The sequence below is a fragment of the Lutra lutra genome, chromosome 7 (assembly GCF_902655055.1).
Source record: "Lutra lutra chromosome 7, mLutLut1.2, whole genome shotgun sequence".
Classification (NCBI taxonomy): Eukaryota; Metazoa; Chordata; class Mammalia; order Carnivora; family Mustelidae; genus Lutra; species Lutra lutra.
This window is the reverse complement of record NC_062284.1, coordinates 106,328,728-106,350,858: the sequence shown is the minus strand read 5'-3', so window position 1 is coordinate 106,350,858 and position 22,131 is coordinate 106,328,728.

Here is a 22,131-nt window from a genome sequence, read left to right as displayed (position 1 = left end):
GCAGCTGTGATACTCTGGTGGAGATGATGGTCGTTTGGACCAACACATTTTCTGTTCCTACAGGGGTGATCACAGTATCTACAAATATTTGGTTTCAGGGGTGTGAATGAGTAAGGGGGTAGGGATCACTGTAAGGTTTTGGCCTGATAACTGAAGGGACAGATAGGCATTAATGGGAAAGGCGGAAAGAAGAGAATTAAGGAAAATCAGGACTTTGGTTCTGGACATGTCAAGGTTGAGACTGGTTCTAGCAGCCACAAGGATAACGTCAAGTAGACAGTCAGCTGTATGTCTCTGGAGCTGAAGTCAGAGCACTGAATTAGAGATATGAATTTGGAAGTCACTTGTGTATCGTTGAACTTGAGAAATCCTCCAGGGAAGATAGAGAACAGAAGAAGCCCTGGGGCTCCCTACTGATTATATCCAGGAAGACAGCAGTTGACAAGGTATAAAAACCAACAGGGATTTCTGCCAATAAATTCCTTTCTCTTTAACCTAGCTTAAGCTGGTTTCTGTTATTTGTGTAATGGGATAATACACAGAGATTTTAAAAAAGGTTTTCCTTTCTGAAAATTATCCACATTGCCCTGTGGCTCTCCCCATGCTGGGTCAGAACATCCATGACTGCACAGGGAGGGCAAACACAAAGATTTCCACTGATTAAGTGATTTCTTTTTAAGTCATGGCAGGCATAAGAACTGAAAACCAAAGCATTTTTTATTTGTGAGAGCTAAGAGTATGAGAGAGAATGGTTTTGTTTTGATTTCTAAAAAAGCTTGATGGAAGAGTCAGCCAGAGCCTAGGGTACATGGTAGAGTCCTGTAGGAAATAATGCAGGAAAGGGATTAGCGGCAGTTTCTTGCCCCCACCCCCCCCAGCCCAGGAGGGAGATAAGATGGTTTCCTTGCCAGCGAAAAGGCTGGAGAGAGAAATCAGGAGCTCTGAGATGCTTCCCAGCCTACTTTTCTCCACCCTCCTCAAGTTTGAAAGCCCTGCTGGGGAGGGGCAGACAAAGACCTCCAGGCAAGTTTGAAAATTCCTCAGCTAAAGGACTTTGCTCTCATCCCCTGGGTTACTCGGTCAATTAAGTATCTGTCTCAGGTTGCAGATCCAACAACTTATGATCAAGTCCTGCGTTGGGCCCCTTGCTCCTCAAGGAGTCTGCTTCTCCCTCTGCCTGCCACTCTCCTGGCTCTTGCTCTCTCTCTCTCTCTCTCTCTGACAAATAAATAAATAACATCAAAAAAAAAAAAAAAAGAAAAAAAAGGACTTTGTTCTCCACTTCCCATCTGGGGTGCAAATGGGACTAACTCAGGGTGCATCTCACACTGATTCCTGAGAGGGACAGCAAAGTGGACATGGTGTCCCCATGTATTTAAGCAGAAAGAGCCTGGGCCAGTGGATACCTCCCCCTACCCCTCTCAGTTCTGCAAGCCAGCATGCAGCATAAATAGGATTCGAGGATTTCCTCACACCCCAAGAGTCGGACGCCAAAGAAGGTTACAAGCTGAGTATCTCCGGACCAACCAAAGAGTCACCAACAGCCAGGGACAAAGTCCCAAACAAAGGTGTCAGGGTGGAGAGCTTAAAAAGCCCAAGCCAGGAGGGAGGAGTCAAGATGGCGGAGAAGTAGCAGGCTGAGACTACTTCGGGTAGCGGGAGATCAGCTAAATAGCTTATCTAAAGATTGCAAACACCTACAAATCCAACGGGAGATTGAAGAGAAGAAGAACAGCAATTCCAGAAACAGAAAATCAACCACTTTCTGCAAGGTAGGACTGGCGGAGAAGTGAATCCCAAGCGACGGGAAGATAGACCGCGGGGGGAGGGGCCGGCTCCCGGCGAGCGGCGGAGCAACGGAGCAAAATCAGGACTTTTAAAAGTCTGTTCCGCTGAGGGACATCGCTCCAGAGGCTTAACTGGGGTGAAGCCCAGGTGGGGTCAGCGCGGCCTCAGGTCCCGCAGGGTGGCAGAAGGATCGGGGGTGTCTGAGTGTCGCAGAGCTTACCGGTATTAGAACGGGGAAGCCGGCTGCAGAGACAGAGCCGAGGAGTGACTCTCAGCTCGGGGTTGCCTTGAACCGGTCACAGGCTCGGTCAGCTCGGAGCGTGGTCGGAGGCCAGGGTGGAGGGAGTCATTGGGCGCTGTTCTCTGAGGGCGCACTGAGGAGTGGGGCCCCGGGCTCTCGGCTCCTCCGGGCCGGAGACCGGGAGGCCGCCATCTTTATTCCCGTCCTCCGGACTCTACAGAAAGCGCTCAGGGAACAAAAGCTCCCGAAAGCGAACCCCAGCGGATTACTCAGCGCGGCCCCGGGTAAGGGCGGTGCAACTCCGCCTGGGGCAAAGACGCTTGAGAATCACTACAACAGGCCCCTCCCCCAGAAGATCGACGGGAAACCCAGCCAGGACCAAGTTCACCTACCAAGGAGAGCGGCGGAATTCCAGAGGAGAAGAAAGCAAAGCACGGAACTCATGGCTTTCTCCCCATGATTCTTTAGCCTTGCAGTTAATTTAATTTTTTTTCTTTTTCAATTTTTTTTTCTTTTTCCCTTCTTCTGCTGAATTTTTTTTAACTTTTACCGTTTTCTTTTTTTAACGTTTTTTAAATAGTTTAATATATATATTTTTTTCCTCTTTTTATATTTTTTCTTTATCGGCTTTCTTTTTTTTAATAGTTTCTTTTTTTTTTTTTCTTTCTTTCTGAACCCCTTTTTATCCCCTTTCTCCCCCCTCACAATTCGGGATCTCTTCTGATTTGGCTAAAGCATATTTTCCTGGGGTTGTTGCCACCCTTTTAGTATTTTACTTGCTCCTTCATAAACTCTTATCTGGACAAAATGACAAGGCGGAAAAATTCACAACAAAAAAAAGAACAAGAGGCAGTACCAAAGGCTAGGGACCTAATCAATACAGACATTGGTAATATGTCAGATCTAGAGTTCAGAATGATGATTCTCAAGGTTCTAGCCAGGCTCGAAAAAGGCATGGAAGATATTAGAGAAACCCTCTCGGGAGATATAAAAGCCCTTTCTGGAGAAATAAAAGAACTAAAATCTAACCAAGTTGAAATCAAAAAAGCTATTAATGAGGTGCAATAAAAAATGGAGGCTCTCACTGCTAGGATAAATGAGGCAGAAGAAAGAATTAGCGATATAGAAGACCAAATGACAGAGAATAAAGAAGCTGAGCAAAAGAGGGACAAACAGCTACTGGACCACGAGGGGAGAATTCGAGAGATAAGTGACACCATAAGATGAAACAACATTAGAATAATTGGGATTCCAGAAGAAGAGGAAACAGAGAGGGGAGCAGAAGGTATATTGGAGAGAATTATTGGAGAGAATTTCCCCAATATGGCAAAGGGAACAAGCATCAAAATCCAGGAGGTTCAGAGAACCCCCCTCAAAATCAATAAGAATAGGTCCACACCCCGTCACCTAATAGTAAAATTGACAAGTCTTAGTGACAAAGAAAAGATTCTGAAAGCAGCCCGGGAAAAGAAGTCTGTAACGTACAATGGTAAAAATATTAGATTGGCAGCAGACTTATCTACAGAGACCTGGCAGGCCAGAAAGAGCTGGCATGATATATTCAGAGTACTAAATGAGAAAAACATGCAGCCAAGAATACTATATCCAGCTAGGCTATCATTGAAAATAGAAGGAGAGATTAAAAGCTTCCAGGACAAACAAACACTGAAAGAATTTGCAAATACCAAACCAGCTCTACAGGAAATATTGAAAGGGGTCCTCTAAGCAAAGAGAGACCCTAAAAGTAGTAGATCAGAAAGAAACAGAGACAATATACAATAACAGTCACCTTACAGGCAATACAATGGCACTAAATTCATATCTCTCAATACTTACCCTGAATGTTAATGGGCTAAATGCCCCAATCAAAAGACACAGGGTATCAGAATGGATAAAAAAACAAAAACCATCTATATGTTGCCTACAAGAAACTCATCTTAAACCCGAAGACACCTAGGTTTAAAGTGAGGGGGTGGAAAAGAATTTACCATGCTAATGGACATCAGAAGAAAGCAGGAGTGGCAATCCTTATATCAGATCAATTAGATTTTAAGCCAAAGACTATAATAAGAGATGAGGAAGGACACTATATCATACTCAAAGGAACTGTCCAACAAGAAGATCTAACAATTTTAAATATCTATGCCCCTAACGTGGGAGCAGCCAACTATATAAACCAATTAATAACAAAATCAAAGAAACACATCGACAAGAATACAATAATAGTAGGGGATTTTAACACTCCCCTCACTGAAATGGACAGATCATCCAAGCAAAAGATCAACAAGGAAATCAAGGCCTTAAAGGACACACTGGACCAGATGGACATCACAGATATATTCAGAACATTTCATCCCAAAGCAACAGAATACACATTCTTCTCTAGTGCACATGGAACATTCTCCAGAATAGATCACATTCTTGGTCCTAAATCAAGTCTCAACCGGTATCAAAAGATTGGGATCATTCCCTGCATATTTTCAGACCACAATGCTCTAAAGCTAGAACTCAATCACAAGAGGAAATTTGGAAAGAACCCAAATACATGGAGACTAAACAGCATCCTTCTAAAGAATGAATGGGTCAACCAGGAAATTAAAGAAGAATTGAAAAAATTTATGGAAACAAATGATAATGAAAACACAACGGTTCAGAATCTGTGGGACACAACAAAGGCAGTCCTGAGAGGAAAATATATAGCGGTACAAGCCTTTCTCAAGAAACAAGAAAGGTCTCAGGTACACAACCTAACCCTACACCTAAAGGAGCTGGAGAAAGAACAAGAAAGAAACCCTAAACCCAGCAGGAGAAGAGAAATCTTAAAGATCAGAGCAGAAATCAATGAAATAGAAACCAAAAAAACAATAGAACAAATCAACGAAACGAGGAGCTGGTTCTTTGAAAGAATTAATAAGATTGATAAACCCCTGGCCAGACTTATCAAAAAGAAAAGAGAAAGGACCCAAATAAATAAAATCACGAATGAAAGAGGAGAGATCACAACGAACACCAAAGAAATACAGACAATTATAAGAACATACTATGAGCAACTCTATGCCAACAAATTGGACAATCTGGAAGAAATGGATGCATTCCTAGAGACATATAAACTACCACAACTGAACCAGGAAGAAATGGAAAGCCTGAACAGACCCATAACCAGTAAGGAGATTGAAACAGTCATCAAAAATCTCCAAACAAACAAAAGCCCAGGGCCAGACGGCTTCCCAGGGGAATTCTACCAAACATTTAAAGAAGAACTAATTCCTATTCTCCTGAAACTGTTCCAAAAAATAGCAATAGAAGGAAAACTTCCAAACTCATTTTATGAGGCCAGCATCACCTTGATCCCAAAACCAGACAAGGATCCCAACAAAAAAGAGAACTACAGACCAATATCCTTGATGAACACAGATGCAAAAATTCTCACCAAAATACTAGCCAATAGGATTCAACAGTACATTAAAAGGATTATTCACCACGACCAAGTGGGATTTATTCCAGGGCTGCAAGGCTGGTTCAACATCCGCAAATCAATCAATGTGATACAACACATTAATAAAAGAAAGAACAAGAACCATATGGTACTCTCCATAGATGCTGAAAAAGCATTTGACAAAGTACAGCATCCCTTCCTGATCAAAACTCTTCAAAGTGTAGGGATAGATGGCACATACCTCAATATTATCAAAGCCATCTATGACAAACCCACCGCAAATATCATTCTCAATGGAGAAAAACTGAAAGCTTTTCCGCTAAGGTCAGGAACACGGCAGGGATGTCCGTTATCACCACTGCTATTCAACATAGTACTAGAAGTCCTAGCCTCAGCAATCAGACAACAAAAGGAAATTAAAGGCATCCAAATCGGCAAAGAAGAAGTCAAACTATCACTCTTTGCAGATGATATACTATATGTGGAAAACCCAAAAGACTCCACTCCAAAACTGCTAGAACTTGTACAGGAATTCAGTAAAGTGTCAGGATATAAAATCAATGCACAGAAATCAGTTGCATTTCTCTACACCAACAACAAGACAGAAGAAAGAGAAATTAAGGAGTCTATCCCATTTACAATTGCACCCAAAACTATAAGATACCTAGGAATAAACCTAACCAAAGAGACTAAGAATCTATTCAAAGAAAACTATAAAGTACTCATGAAAGAAATTGAGGAAGACACAAAGAAATGGAAAAATGTTCCATGCTCCTGGATTGGAAGAATAAATATTGTGAAAATGTCTATGCTACCTAAAGCAATCTACACATTTAATGCAATTCCTATCAAAGTACCATCCATTTTTTTCAAAGAAATGGAACAAAGAATCCTAAAACTTATATGGAACCAGAAAAGACCTCGAATAGCCAAAGGAATATTGAAAAAGAAAGCCAAAGTTGGTGGCATCACAATTCCGGACTTCAAGCTCTATTACAAAGCTGTCATCATCAAGACAGCATGGTACTGGCACAAAAACAGACACATAGATCAATGGAACAGAATAGAGAGCCCAGAAATAGACCCTCAACTCTATGGTCAACTCATCTTCGACAAAGCAGGAAAGAATGTCCAATGGAAAAAAGACAGCCTCTTCAATAAATGGTGTTGGGAAAATTGGAGAGCCACATGCAGAAAAATGAAATTGGATCATTTCCTTACACCACACACGAAAATAGACTCAAAATGGATGAAGGATCTCAATGTGAGAAAGGAATCCATCAAAATCCTCGAGGAGAACACAGGCAGCAACCTCTTCGACCTCAGCCGCAGCAACATCTTCCTAGGAACATCACCAAAGGCAAGGGAAGCAAGGGCAAAAATGAACTTTTGGGATTTTATCAAGATCAAAAGCTTTTGCACAGCAAAGGAAACAGTGAACAAAACCAAAAGACAACTGACAGAATGGGAGAAGATATTTGCAAATGACATACCAGATAAAGGGCTAGTGTCCAAAATTTATAAAGAACTTAGCAAACTCAACACCCAAAGAACAAATAATCCAATCAAGAAATGGGCAGAGGACATGAACAGACATTTCTGCAAAGAAGACATCCAGATGGCCAACAGACACATGAAAAAGTGCTCCATATCACTCGGCATCAGGGAAATACAAATCAAAACCACCATGAGATATCACCTCACACCAGTCAGAATGGCTAAAATTAACAAGTCAGGAAATGACAGATGCTGGCGAGGATGCGGAGAAAGGGGAACCCTCCTACACTGTTGGTGGGAATGCAAGCTGGTGCAACCACTCTGGAAAACAGCATGGAGGTTCCTCAAAATGTTGAAAATAGAACTACCCTATGACCCTGCAATTGCACTGCTGGGTATTTACCCTAAAGATACAAGCGTAGTGATCCGAAGGGGCACATGCCCCCGAATGTTTATAGCAGCAATGTCCACAATAGCCAAACTATGGAAAGAACCTAGATGTCCATCTACAGACGAATGGATAAAGAAGATGTGGTATATATACACAATGGAATACTATGCAGCCATCAAAAGAAATGAAATCTTGCCATTTGCGACGACGTGGATGGAACTAGAGGGTATCATGCTTAGCGAAATAAGTCAATCGGAGAAAGACAACTATCATATGATCTCCCTGATATGAGGGAGAGGAGATGCAACATGGGGGGTTGAGGGGGTAGGAGAAGAGTAAATGAAACAAGATGGGATTGGGAGGGAGACAAACCATAAGTGACTCTTAATCTCACAAAACAAACTGAGGGTTGATGGGAGGAGGGGGTTGGGAGATGGGGTGGGGTTATGGATATTGGGGAGGGTATGTGCTCTGGTGAGTGTTGTGAAGTGTGTAAACCTGGCGATTCGCAGACCTGTACCCCTGGGGATAAAAATATATGTTTATAAAGCTGTAAAAAAAAAAAAAAAAAAAAAAAGAAAGGATGAATACCCAAAAAAAAAAAAAAAAGCCCAAGCCACAAGGAAGCCTCAGGGAGGCTCCAAGGAGCAGTGTTGAAGGTGAGAAGCCCAGGGCTATCAGCCTGAGTCAGATGAATTCTGTTACAGGGAAATTCAGTTACATCTAAGCTCTGCTGATATATATATATATTTTTAAGATTTTGTTTATTATTTATTTGACAGGGAGAGAGAGAGATCACAAGTAGGCGGAGAGGCGGGGGGGGGGGGGGGGGATGGGGGAGGGGCAGAGGAAGCAGGCTCCCTGTTGAGCAGAGAGCCTGATGCGGGGCTCCATCCCAGGACCCAGAGATCATGACCGGAGCTGAAGGCAGAGGCTTAACCCACTGAGCCACCCAGGCGCCCCTCTGTTGATACATTTTTAAAGACGTTACAACCGGGAATGCAAAAATCCCTCCTTAATCTAAGGTATCAAATGCGAGTTGTACATTCTGCATTGAACAATGAACCAGATATTCAGTAAATTCTACTGACAATATTTTGGTGACATTTTTTTCACCAATAATAGAGTGCTCCTCAATGGGTCATTTAAAATTTATGTTTCTAGGGGCATGTGGCTGGCTCAGTTGATAGAGTATGCAACTGTGGATCTCGGGGTTGTGAGGCCCACATAGGGGGTAGAGGTTACTTAAAATGCTTTTTATAGTAGTGTTATAAATAGTGGTTAGTTTCCCATATTAGTTTACTAAGTCTATGTAATCCATAATATAATTGAATTGTAACTAGTCTGGTTGGTGACAGGGTGGGATAGTGAAAGCTTGTATCAAATCCCTGGTACTACTACCCACAGTGGACCCTCAGCTTATCTGGGCCTCAGTTTCCTTATATGTAAAAAGGGGATAACAATATCTTTTCTTGGAGGTTATAAGAACTCGTAATAATTTCCCTAAGATACCCAAATCTTCAGTTGTAAGAATTAGTAACAATTTCTATAAGGCCCCTAAATAATTTCCATAAGATACTTCAAGCCTTAGCTTGGCTCAGCATTCAAAAAAAAAAAAAAATCTGATTGAATAAATCTATTCTAAGCTATGGATTGTTGATGCTCTTTTAATCCTCACAGAAGTATTTGCACTTTTGAGTAAGAAAGATTTTTAAATAAATCCTTAATAAAGAAAGTTTTTAGTAATTCTTTTAATAACACATTCTTTTAGTAACACATTTAATACCAAAATTTAAAGTACCATGAGGGAAAATAGTTTGAAAGAGATGAATATCCCTGAAGCAAGGTGGACCTACCTGTCCAAGCAAGCTTAGCATCCTCTCTTAGGATTAGTTTGGGCTGCATATACTAGAAAAGTCCCAATAGGTTTAAGCAAGATAGAAGTTAATCTCTCTCATACACATGGAAGGAATCTGGAAGCTAGCAATCCAGGGTTAACATGGTTATTTTACGAAGCCATCAAGGTCCACTGCTCCTTTGCCTCCCTTGAGTGCGGTTCTTGTCATCTTCGTCCAATTGGGCTGACGGCCCACCATATCCACACTCTGAGCAGCATGATGGAAGAAGGGGCAAACAAAACAGAACAAAACAAAAAACCCAAACCCAAAATTATTATGTGGAAGCCTCCACATAATAATTTCACCTGCATTTATTAGCTAAAATACCATCACATGACCATGACCCTATCTATCTGCTAGGAAGGCCAAGAAACATTCTTTAGCTGAGTTTTGCCTTCCCAAAAAATGTAGGGCTCTATCACTAGGAATGAAAGGCAGAACAGATGTTAAAAATGAGCCACGAGCAGTTTCTGTCACAGCACTCTTGAACCTGTTACTTAGCTCTTTTCTCTCAGTTGCAATTTCCCCCTTTAATACTCCATGCTGTGATGATGCAGCTGGGACCCTGCGAACGCCATGCTGCTTTGCAGGGGATTCTGGAGAGAGACTAGAAGACTTGAGGAGGAAGGATGCTGTCCCTTTCCATGATACCCAGCTCTGCTTCAGCAGCCTGACATTGGCAGTTCCTTCCAGGAGCAGCTCACCATTTGTCAGCACTCACAGACCAGCCTCCCCTCTCCTTGCTTCAGCTACACCAGTGCCAGGCCAGCGGGCCCCCCTACTGTGGACTCAACAGTGTCCACTTGAAGCTCCTCTGTTCACGCCCTAACCCCCAACATGACTGCATTTGGAGACCAGGCTTTTAGGAGATAATTAAGGTCAAATAAGGTCCTAAAAATGGGGTCTGAGTCCTAATTTCTCTTCTTTCCCCTAGCATGCCCTCAGGAATGACCATGTGAGCACAGCCACCAGGCAGACAGGAAGAGAGCTCTCATTAGAAACAGCCTGTGCTCCGGCCTTGATCCTGGATGTTTAGTCTCCAGCCCCGAGCAAATACATTTCTGTTGTTTAAGGCACCCAATCGGTGGTATTTTTTCTACGGTAGCCCAAGTAGACTAATACAGCCATGTTTGGATTCTCTTCCTCCATAAAACACAAATTCTTATATTCTTGTCTAAGAACTGGGCCTGCACTGTTTCCCTATGTGCATGTTTTCCTGGATGGGATAAGGTCATCATCTAAAATTATACAGCCAGACCAACTCCCTTTATCAAGCTGCTATTTTTTTTTTTCAAAGTTTTAGAACTTTCTACTTTGGTAGCCTGTAAGTTCTTAAAATAGTTCCAATTTGTTCTCCTGATGGCAGCAGAGGGAATTCCTTGGAGAAGGTGGGACCCTTGATATAAGAAAACTAATTCATTAGTAAGGCAGGCATTTTATATTGGGAGCAGCCTGAACTAACTGTGTACTTAGCTGTGCAGTTAAAGAATCATTTCCAGGTGATACAGCATCTTCACACATTTTCAGGTTGCTTTCACATACTCAAGACTTCTTTTTTGCCTCATCTTTTCAACGCCATATTTAGATGGTTTGTGTGTTCGGGTATTGGAAACCATGTACAATAAAAAGTTCTGGAGGAGTTTATCTTTCCTTCCACAATGCTTTTCCATGATCTCTGCTTCTCTTCTTAGGCTATCTGGTTTAGTTTAACAGACTTTCCTTTCCTATCACTATAAATCCCACAATCACTAAAAAAAAAAAAAAAAAAATGCTAGGGAACAAATAGACTCTCTCAAAGTGCCCTCTTATCAGGTTATCTCGTATAAGATAATAACATTTCAGGCCCCATTCTTGCCAAGAATCTTGTTTCCTTGAAGAATACTTGTAAACCTGTTTATATAGCCTTAGGCCTGGGCGAAGAGAGAGGCTGGAGAAAGAGTCACTGATTTAAATTTCCTCGCTTTCTTTGTGGCTGAAGAAAATGAAAATCCTCATCTATGTTGTAACAGGAAGATCTAGATTGCAATATGCAGACATTTTCAAAATACCTAGAAAGCCTCAGGACTGACAACGATCACAATGATTCAACATGGTATTTATGGTAGCATCTGCCAACGTCTGTTTTCCTGTGTTCCTAGAGAACACTGGCATCCGTACCCATGGGGGCTGTAGTTTTTATTTATTTTTATTTATTTTTAAAAAGATTTTATTTATTTATTTGACAAACAGATCACAAGTAGGCAGAGAGGCAGGTAGAGAGAGAGGGGGTAGCAGGCTCTCTGCTAAGCAGAGAGCCCGATGCGGGGCTTGATCCCAGGGCCCTGGGATCATGACCTGAGCGGAAGGCAGAGGCTTTAACTCACTGAGCCACCCAGGCACTCTGGGGCTATAGTTTTTAAACTAATGAACAAAATCCACTATCACAGCAGTATAAATTTCCTCACATATACATTTGAGGGTGATAGAGAAATAACACTGGACAGGACTGTCCCAGGAAACTGAATTATAGCTGCTATATCCTTACCAGATGGGCAAAACACACCTGGCCAACCAACAGAGGCTTTGCAGAAGTTTCACCTTACTTTAAACATATGAGCTGGCACACTTCTTCTGTAAGAGGCCAGAGAGCAAATATCTTAATCTTTGTGGACTGTATGGTCTCTGGGATTTTATTTTATTTTTATTTTTATTATTTTTTTTTAAATGAGAGAGCAAGTACATGAGCTGGGGAAGGAGCAGAGGGAGAGGGACAGGCAGACTCCACACTGAGTACAGAGTCTGTGGCCCCCGCCAGATCTCACAACCCTGAGAGATCATGACCTGAGCTGAAATCAAGGATTGGATCTCAACAGACTGAGCCACTAACATGGTCACTGTTTTAGCTACTAAACTTAGCTGTTGTAGGACAAAAGCTGTCATAGGTAGTATGTAAATGAACCAGTCAGACTGTGTTCAATTAACATTTGCTTTTACAAAACAAGCAGAGGGCCATTTTGGCCCACGGATCATGGTTTGCCAATCTGTGTTCTAGGATATGCAAGAATACATTTTTATGTAAAAAAGGCACATGCCACCAGAACACCTATGCTCTGTTTTCCCAGTATTCTACATAATAATCTACACATCTTTTACCTGTGAAGACACAAAATGTTGTCCTTTTTTTCTTTCAGCTTCTTGGATTGAGACTAATTTAGTGCCATTTTGTCATTTCCTATTTGCTAGGGTTGTATATCAAGGCAAGACAATGATAACTAACGGGTTCATTTATGGGCAAGGCCCAGGTTCTAACTTAACCTCTTCCAAAAGGGTAAGTGTAAGAGCATTCCAGGCCATTACAAACCAAATAACCCAGTGAGGACAGGTGAAGTCTAATGCCTCTAATGGTACTTGGGAAAATCAATCAGCCAAGACAAATAGAGAAGACTGTCAGTGTTATGTTGACAAATTGGTGGGTGGTTAAAGTAAAAAGAGGGAGTGGGTAAAAGGAATTTTTAGAAGAGCAACAAAGGATGAAATTCTTTCTAGACCCTTGAAGCAAAGGTTCAAGTTCAGGGTTGAGGTTAAAGAGAAGAGGCTTCATCTACTAGATCCCAATGACCCAGTTCTTACAAGATTTTTTTTTCTTTTGGCAAATCACAAGTTTTAAAAACCTAACCTTAAAATAATTGCACTTGAAGTCCTCAGACTACGGGAAATAATATTAATAGATAATATTTGAGGTCTTATCAGTATACCTAATTTATGGGTGAGGAAAAAGGCTCAAATGGTTAAGTAATTTGCTCAAGGACACATGGATATGAAGAGGAAGGACCAGAATTTGCAAATGGGTCTGTTGGACTTGGAAGCCCATATTCTCAATCTTGACATTATCCTATCTTCTCTCCTCACTTCTGGTTGTTGATAGCTAAATCTTCAGGTCACAAAAGATTCCGAAAGTAATTTTTAGGTAGATGGTAAACTAAGTTCTAACGCTCATGTTTCAAAGACACCCAAGATAAAATTCTGCACTACTGAGTTGCTTCAAGTTCTGTTCCTGAGAGGTTGATACATTAAATCTAGACATTTTTATCCTGGGCCAGGAAAAGAAAAGAAAGGAAAGCGGTGGGAAAAGGAAGAGTTTAGTAAATTTAATAGTTAATTAATTTCATTATTTAATTTAATCAATTTGTTCCCATAAATATTTGGACAAAATACTTTAGGGCCAGCACATCAATGAAAACACAATAGAAAATGTCAGGTTACATAAGGTACCTGATGGTAGTGACCGAATTCAGTCAGACACAAATAAGGAACAATCTAAAAAATGAATATATATGTGTGTATATGTATATACAATTTTAAAGAGTATTCCCATTATTATACCTAGCTAGTCTCAGGAAGGAGCATTTATCTTCTTAATCAGGCATTATTTCTTCTTTTCCGCTACCTAACACATGTCTTACAAGTCCTAGTTACAAATTTAAAAATTAATATGGGCATTGTATCACCTCATTCTCTGAGATGGTTTTTCATCTCTGACAGATATATCCTGCTTCTTCCTTTTTATCATAGAATTTGACATATGTACGTAACACTGAGACTGAAGTACAGGGTTGTTTTCTTAATTTGTCCTTATACTTTATCCCATAGGTCTGGTCAATGGAAGCCACCCTTCTTCCTCCCCGACCACTCTCCCTTTCTCTCACAACACAAAACTCAAGAGCATGGTTTCTTATGTACTAGTTAAATTGACTAGGCATTTGCTTTGTTTGTTTGTTTAATTTTTTGGTTAAAGAAAGACAAATAAAGGAAGTCTGAGGTAAAATAGCTCCCTCTGGGACGTTAGCTTCAGCCGCTTCTCCGTGTTTTAATAAAATCACTTTTGATCCTAAATGTTTTGTCTCCAGAAAACCATCCAGAACTGTGTTGATTTCAAAACATTAGGCATATTCTAGGTCCTGAGACCCTGAGGAGTTAAACTGTCTACAGATCATTTAGACCACCCACCAGTATTAGATGCACAGTCTGTCTAAACACCACAGAAATGCAAAAGCCTGCCTCTTGCTATCTCTGCAAATTGTGCCCAGGAGGCTTGGCCCCCCTTTAGAACTGCTGAGCTGGACAAGAATTTTACTCCTCTGGCCCAGTGTCACTTGCAGGTGGGAGGGAAAGGGAAATTAAGACCCAAATTCCATTGCTAGTGAATAAATGTTGGACCCAGGAGACCAGTTTATCTAAAACTGGGAAAGGGAATTTTGGGCTTCACATACTTCTGCACTCTGCTTCCGTTCAAATGATTCTTTCTTTCTTTCTTTTTTTTTTAAATTTTCTTCAACACATCAGTTTCCATAAAAAGCATTCTCTTTTTAGTAGCCTAATCAAACATGAAGTGAGAAAACGTCCATGTTGAAATTACTTTCAGATCTTGTTTATGGGTCACGCTAACAAAACACTCATATTTCTTTGTATTCAGATCCAGTTTTTAATGAAAAATTGATTCCCCATCTTATTCAAGAAATGACTTTTGGTTGTATTCAAAAGAGCTGATTCACTCTTAAAAATCTGGCACTCCTAGTGGCATTTAAAAGACAGAGGCTGTGAAAGTGTCATTGGCAGAATTCTAAGAATGACCCCTAAACGGTATAATTCCCTTTTCTGTGTATAATTCCCTTTTCTATGGCTATGATGGGACATCACTCCTGTGATCATGCCACATTGCACGGCAGAAGGAATTCTGAGGATATAATTAAGGTTTGACCTTAAAGTAGATATCACTTAGGTGAGCTAGGTCTAATTTCATGATCCCTTGAAAAGCAGAGAATTTTCTCTGGCTGGTGACAGAAGCAGTCAGAGAGACCCCCACTTAAGAAGGACTGGACATACCACTGCTCACCAAGTTGGAGGAACCACAAGACGAAAAACAAGTGCAGACTCTAAGACATGCCTATGGTCCCCAGCTGGCAGCCAACATTGAACTGGGTTTTTTTTTGTTTTTTTTTTTTTTTTAAGATTTTGTTTACTTATTTGACAGACAGAGATCACAAGCAGGCAGAGAGGCAGACAGAGTGGGAGGGGGAGCAGGCTCCCCGCTGAGCAGAGAGCCCGATGTGGGGATCGATCCCAGGACCCTAAGATCATGACCCAAGGCAGAGGCCCAACCCACTGAGCCACCCAGGCGCCTCTCGGAACTGGATTCTTAAACAGCCTGAATGAGCTTGAGAGCTGATCCTTTCCTCCAAGCCTCCAGAAAAGAACCCAGCCAAACCTCACAGGGACTTCCAACCTACAAAATGGTGAGGTAATAAATGGGTGTTGCTTTTAAGCCAGTAAGTTTGTGGCAGGTTGCTTTGTAGCTATAGAAAACTAATATGGAAGGAGATGAAGGGAATCTTTAAGGGAGATGAAGAGTCCCAAAGGCTTCCCAAGTAATAAGCGGATCCGTGGAACAAGCATCCCCCTTAGAAGGGGCGGGGCGGGGAGATGCCTAGAGCTGGGAATGTCGTGCGGATATATAAATTCTGAGGTAATTCTTAATATGTTAGTTATTTCATAGCATGTTCCATCTCCTGGTTTTGACTCTGCTCCTCGGAATTGACTTTCCACTCTAATCACCCTCTAGGAGAAGGACAAAGATTGGTGAGCCTCCCTGACCAGGCCAGCCACCTATGGTAGCCACACATTGGGCACATTTATGCCTTCCTGCCCCACGTGTCCCTCTGCCTTTCAGGAGATGAAGACTATGAGACTGTTCTCTCTTGGGTACCTGCTCTTGCCACACTGTTAGTCCTGACTGGCTCCTCCAGGCCCAATAAACGTGCTGCCCGATTCTGTTAGTTGATGGACCCATTTTCTACCTGAATGGCCCAGAGAGGTCGTTTCTAGACGACATTGAAAGGGTGTCACTGGTACTCCCAGGGGAGGCTGAGCTCCATAACTAGGGATCCAAACAGAAAAACACCAGGAACTATAATTAGTAGCCAGAAAGCAGAAGTTAGTTAAATATCCAGTCCCAGGAGATGGGGGGTGAAAAGTAAATACACAGACCAGCCCAATTTCATTTTGTTGGAAAGATACCAGGTTGAGTCATTTTAAAAGATGACTTACACACCTATTGGACCTAGCCCTGTACTCCCATTTATCACTTTGAAATCTCATGCACTTGAATTTTCGGTCTGACATCTTTGTTGCACAGACACCGTCATACTCTCTCTTCATCTCGAAACTTCTCTTAGCTGTCCTGATGCCAGCCTCTCCTGCTTTTCCGACTACATCTCTGGTTTCTTCTCTTTGTGAGATTGTTTGCCTCTACTCACCTTTAAAACTGGTATTCCACAATGACCTGTCCTTGACCAGGTCACTCTCTCCTCACTCTCTCCATTTATCTTAGGTTGTTATTTCATTCATTCATTCATGGCTTGGTTTCAACACCCACAGATCCGATGACTCCTAGCCCTAGTCCATCCCTGTCTTGAGCTCTAGAATTGTACATACAACCGTCTCCAGGACACTGCAAGCTGGATGTTCTGTTGGTACCTCTAATTCAACATGCCAGCTCCCCAGACCATGTTCTTCCTCCTTGTCCCTTATCTGGGATCTAGCATCATGCACCAATTGTTAATTATTATTTTTTTTTTCAATTTTTTTTTCAATTGTTAATTATAAACCAATCTATTCCAGGTGTCGAATTCTCTTTCTCACAGCCTGAGACCCAAATCACTTAGGTTAATAATAAATAGTTAACATTTAATGAAGAACAGTCAACCAATTATGCTTTAGTTTTAAGCAAAAGAAAAAGAGACAGCAAGAAAAGAAAGACCAGTTTTAGATCATCAATAGCTGGCAGGGATGTGGGTGAGAAGTATTCCCCTGATCAAATCTGTATGCCACCTGGAGCAGACCTCTCCCGGGGAAAGCTGCTTTAAACAAGACACAGTCTGACACAGACAGGATAATCTTCTAAAAACTCTCTCAGCCCAGTCATAGGAGCTCATGCTTCTCCCTACCCTGTAAACGCTTGGTCCTTTGCTGATTCAAGGCCAGGATCCTGGTCATTTTCTTACCTGAGGCCAACTACCTCATAGTTTCAGCTTCCCAGCCAGGTGCCGGGATTTCTTGGCAGAAATAGCTCCCAAACAGGGCATCCCCCATGCCCCACTCCAGGCCATCTGCTTATTTCTATCTTTACACACAAGCCAGGAAGATAATTTACTCACACCTCTTGCTACTATTCCATTTAATTATAATATAATCCTACATATGCAAACATAGTAACAGCAATCCTGTTTTACTCCAAGTTCTAATTGCATGTAGCAATCATGGGCTTTCACTAAATTATGCCCATCAAGCATAGAGAGTGTCATCATCGCCAGCATGCAGAAAGGCCCACCTGCAGCTTCCTACCCCCATCAGAAAAACCCATTTGAGTTTCACGTACTTGCTCTGATGTTTCAGCCAGTGGCCCCTCCCCTCACCCCCACCCCCTACATTTCCACAGGCCGCATCTGCGTGGGTGCAGCTCCAGGGTTCATTCTTCTTTCTCACCAGCATCAGAGACCCCAAGATGCTGAGCGGTCTGCTCACCACTCCCCTCTTGCTTTTCTGCATACGGATGCTCTCAGCTGGACTTTCTCCTTAACCATTTCTTCTTCCTCTGGTTCTAACCTGTTCATCTCTTTTCCGCAGGCAGATCCCCTATTAATCACTCTTCTTCTCGAATAATACCCTAAGCTAATCTTACCAGCATCAACCAACAATCTTTCTTACTCTTTGCACCTTGGCCCACCCAAAATACAGAATAAAAAAGGGAAAGGAAAGAATGCCTTTTCCCTATGTTCATTCTGAAACTCATTTCTCACTCTAGAAATTGTGCATTCTTTGCTTTATTCTCTCTCAACAACTTTTCTCCATTACATCATTGAAAACGAGCCTAGAAATCAGTCAAGTCAAGTACATAAAAATGAACACTAGAGAAAGAAAACATGAGATAGTGAGGTGGTGAACTACGAAGTACAGGGGTCAGCAAGTGTCTGAATTTTTGCCTCTGCTCTTCAACGTTTTTGCTGTTGGGTACATTCCAAGCTAGGCCTCAAGCCATTACCAGAACAGGCCATCTCAGTAGGTTTTTCTTTTACTTTTTTCCAAAGATGTTATCAATCAAGCTTTCCCAAAGGCTCATGGGCTATTAGCAAAGCAAAAGGGAGCCTCAGTGTCTCAGACACAGGATTACCATCTGCTACAGGAAGCGGGCCTGAAACCAGGAGGATTTGGCCTTGCACTGTGTCTCTGTGTTTGAGAAAAAGCCCGAGAGTGCTCTGAGGACCTGAAAATAACCAGCACAACACGACCATTTGAAAAAGAAATCCTGGAGCATTCCAGAGACATGAAGACAAGCTCAGTACTGTGCAGCCAAAGAAGATCACTCCTGGGGGACTGGTTTACAGAAAGGAGAGAAACGACTTTCAAGAAGTGGCTGTCTGAGTGAGAACAACTAGGGACTTTCTTTTTCTTTTAGGGCTGAGCTACATGCTCACTAATCTTCAACGCAAAAGTTGAATATCAAATGAAACAGAAAAAAAGAAATATGTTTTCCAACTGTCTGCATGTGGCCAGCTGCCAATCTGCCTAGCCTGGGTGGTGATTCTCGCCCTAAAGCCCGCAGAGAGATGGGTCGCATGTTCTAGTTGTTTCTCATTAGTGTTACACTTTAGTCATTTCGGTTGTGAAAGGCTTTGAAATTTAACAGAAAAGACAACAAATTGTGGTCAGAGTTTGGGATTATAACCTCACTTCTATTCCACTGAGGCAAAAAGGCACACCGTTTCTCTTAACCTTGGTTTCTGGATTCATAAAAGTGAAAAAATAATAAGTCTGCCTCAAGGCTGACTTCTTACTGTTATTCAGGTCCTGGTTTAAATGTCACCTCCTCTGAGAGATATCCTATCTGCAATATCTCCCTCCCTCCCACCACACACATGTCACATCACCCAGTTCCAAGTCTGTCCTCAAACTCTACTTTTACATTTATTTGTTGCCTGTCTCTCCCAGTTAAAGTATAAAGACTATGAAGGTAAGGGCATTTTATCTGTGTTGATTTGTTGATTTATCCAACAAATACTGTATAGCGGCTTCTGGGTCCCAGATGCTGCTCAGTGCACTGAGGATGCATCAGTAAAATCAGGAGATTACCACCTTGTTTTCTAACAGAGAAGTCAGGCCTTGAACAAATGAGCAAATAATTGACATGTCCAGGGGTGATAGGCACTCTGCAGAAGGGTAACATTTTTAAAGGAATGAGGTAGACCATCATGGAGGTATCATTTATACAGGGTGGTCAGGGAAGGCCCGAGGAGATGACATTTTCACAGAGACCTGGAGAAAAGGAAGGAGTAAGATGTGCAGATACCCAGAGCTTGTGTATCTGGGAAGTAGGAGCACTAACGGATAGGGCCTTGAATGGTTTTCCCAAAAACAGCAAGGGCAGTGTGGCTGGAGACGAGAGAGTGAGAGCCCTATGGGAGGACACAGCAGGGGAGCCCAGCTCCTGGAAGCATATGCAATTTATGCTAAGGACTTTTGATTTTATTATGAATGAGATGGGAAGATGGGCTGGTTTGGGGTAAAAGAAAAAATTCTGTATTCTTTGGCTTACTATGACAGCTGTGTGGAGAGGAGATTGAAGGTCCTTTCTTTTTCTTTTTTTTTTTAAAGATTTATTTATTTATTTGAGAGAGAGAATGGGGGTAGGGGGCAAAAGGAGAGAATCTCAAGCAGACGCCCTGCTGAGGGCGGAACCAGAGGTGGGGCTCCACTCAGGCTTAGAGTGGGGCTCCATGCAGGGCTTGATCCCATGACCCTGAGATCCTGACCCCAGGTGAAATCAAGAGTTGGATGCTTGAAGGACAAAGCCACCCAGGCACCCCTTGAAGAAGGTCTTAATGGAAGCAATGCGACTGTGGAAGTTATGTATACCAGTGATCTGGATAAGAAACAAAGGCGTTTTGAATGGGTGGCAACAATGATGGTAGTGGGAATGGCTTCAATTCCAGATATATTTTAGAGGGAGAGGCTACCGGATTTCCTGACAGATGGGGCAAGCAGGGGAGTAGGGAGAGAGAAGAATCAAGAATGTCTCCCAGGTTTTGGGGGTGCCTCGCTGGCTAAGTCAGTAAAGCATACAAGCCTTGATCTAGGGGTTGTGAGTTCAAGCCCCACATGGGGCATAGAGCCTAATTAAAGAAAAAGAAAAAAAAAATGTCTCCCAAGGTTTTGACCTAAACAACTGAAATGGAGATAGAGAGCTAGAGAGCTTAGGGGAGGAGAGGATTAATATGAGAAGTGTGGAGGCATGTTTGATTTGACATGTTAGTTAACTCTGAAATACATATTAGAAACCCAAGTGGAAATGCTGGATCAGTTAGACATACTAACTCAGAAGTTGGAGGGAAACTATAAAAACTGGAGATAGAAATTTTGGCAGCATCAGCAAATAGATAAAATCTGAAACCATCTCATCACTGTACCCTTGGTGCCCAACACAGTATGGACACTCAACAAATATTTGTCAAATTAATGAATGAGTGAGGATAAAATGAGATGACGGGTACGAAAGTGTTTTTCAAACTGGAAGGGCCTCTGGAAATAAAAGGTTATATACAATATTATACTATGATTATCTTACAAAAAGAAAACTTTTGAATGAGCAATAAAGATTTAGCAAAAGCACAACTAGAAATTTTGCTTCTAACAGAAACAAACTCCAGATGGCTCTTTCGTCCTCCCCTTTTTGATATTTAGAGTTGATACTGTCTAATACCGTAATTAAGGGCGTTGAAGCACCATAAAAAAACTGAAAGCTAGTGAAATACAGCAGTGGTTTTTCTCTAATCATGGCTCTTCAAATTATCAAAAAGATTTTCACAGCAATTTTTCAAACTGTTTCAGAAGGAGTACTTTTTCAAAAACTACATGGGTTTTGTATGGACTTTCCTACCCCGGATTACACCATAACTCTAAATTCAACTGGCATTATTTTGTACTAAATAAAAGATAGCCCTGACTTCTTTCTATTTGCCTTTTAAGTCACAGCCTGATGTTTTCATTAAAAAAAGTCACTTGATGGGGCACATGGGTGGCTCAGTCCTTTAAGCGTCTGACTCTTGATTTCAGCTCAGGTCATGATATCAGGGTCGTGTGAGAGAGCCCCCTGCCCTGGCAACAGGCGCCACACTCAGTGAAGAGTCTACTTGAAATTCTCTCTCTCCCCTCCCTCTGGCTCCCCCCGCCCCCGTACTCACCCACACTCTTCTTCTCTCTCCCCACCTCTCTAAAATAAATAAGTCTTTTAGAAAAGACAAACAAGTAGCTTGGTGAATTTTATTGGGGAAACTGTTGCTTTGGGACTTAAGCAACAATCCAGTAAAATTCTCTGGACTTTTTCTTTTTTTTAAGATTTTATTCCTTTATTTGTTAGAGAGAGAGAGAGAGCAGAGGATGCAGCAGACAGGTAGAGGGAGAAGCAGGCTCCCCACTGAGCAAGGAGCCCAGTGCAGGGCTCAATCCCAGGACCCTGAGATCAGGACCTAAGCTAAAGGCATACACTTAAATGACTGAGTCACGCAGGGGGTCCCTTCTCTGGACTTTTTAAAACACATGATAAAAATTAGATATTGCAAGTTATATTCCCTCTATTGATTATAGAAATACAGCAAAGGTAAGGGTTTTCTGCCTATGAGAGCTGAATATTGGGTATGAAGACTTAAAGTTTCCTGGACCAAGAGAGGAGATAGTCAGGTAGAGCAATAGATGAAGGGATGGATGGATGTCTAGGGAGAAGTGAGTGTTGAGAGAAAGAGAAGCAGGAAGATATGAGAGAGTGAAAGGGAAAATGAGACATTCTGGCTTT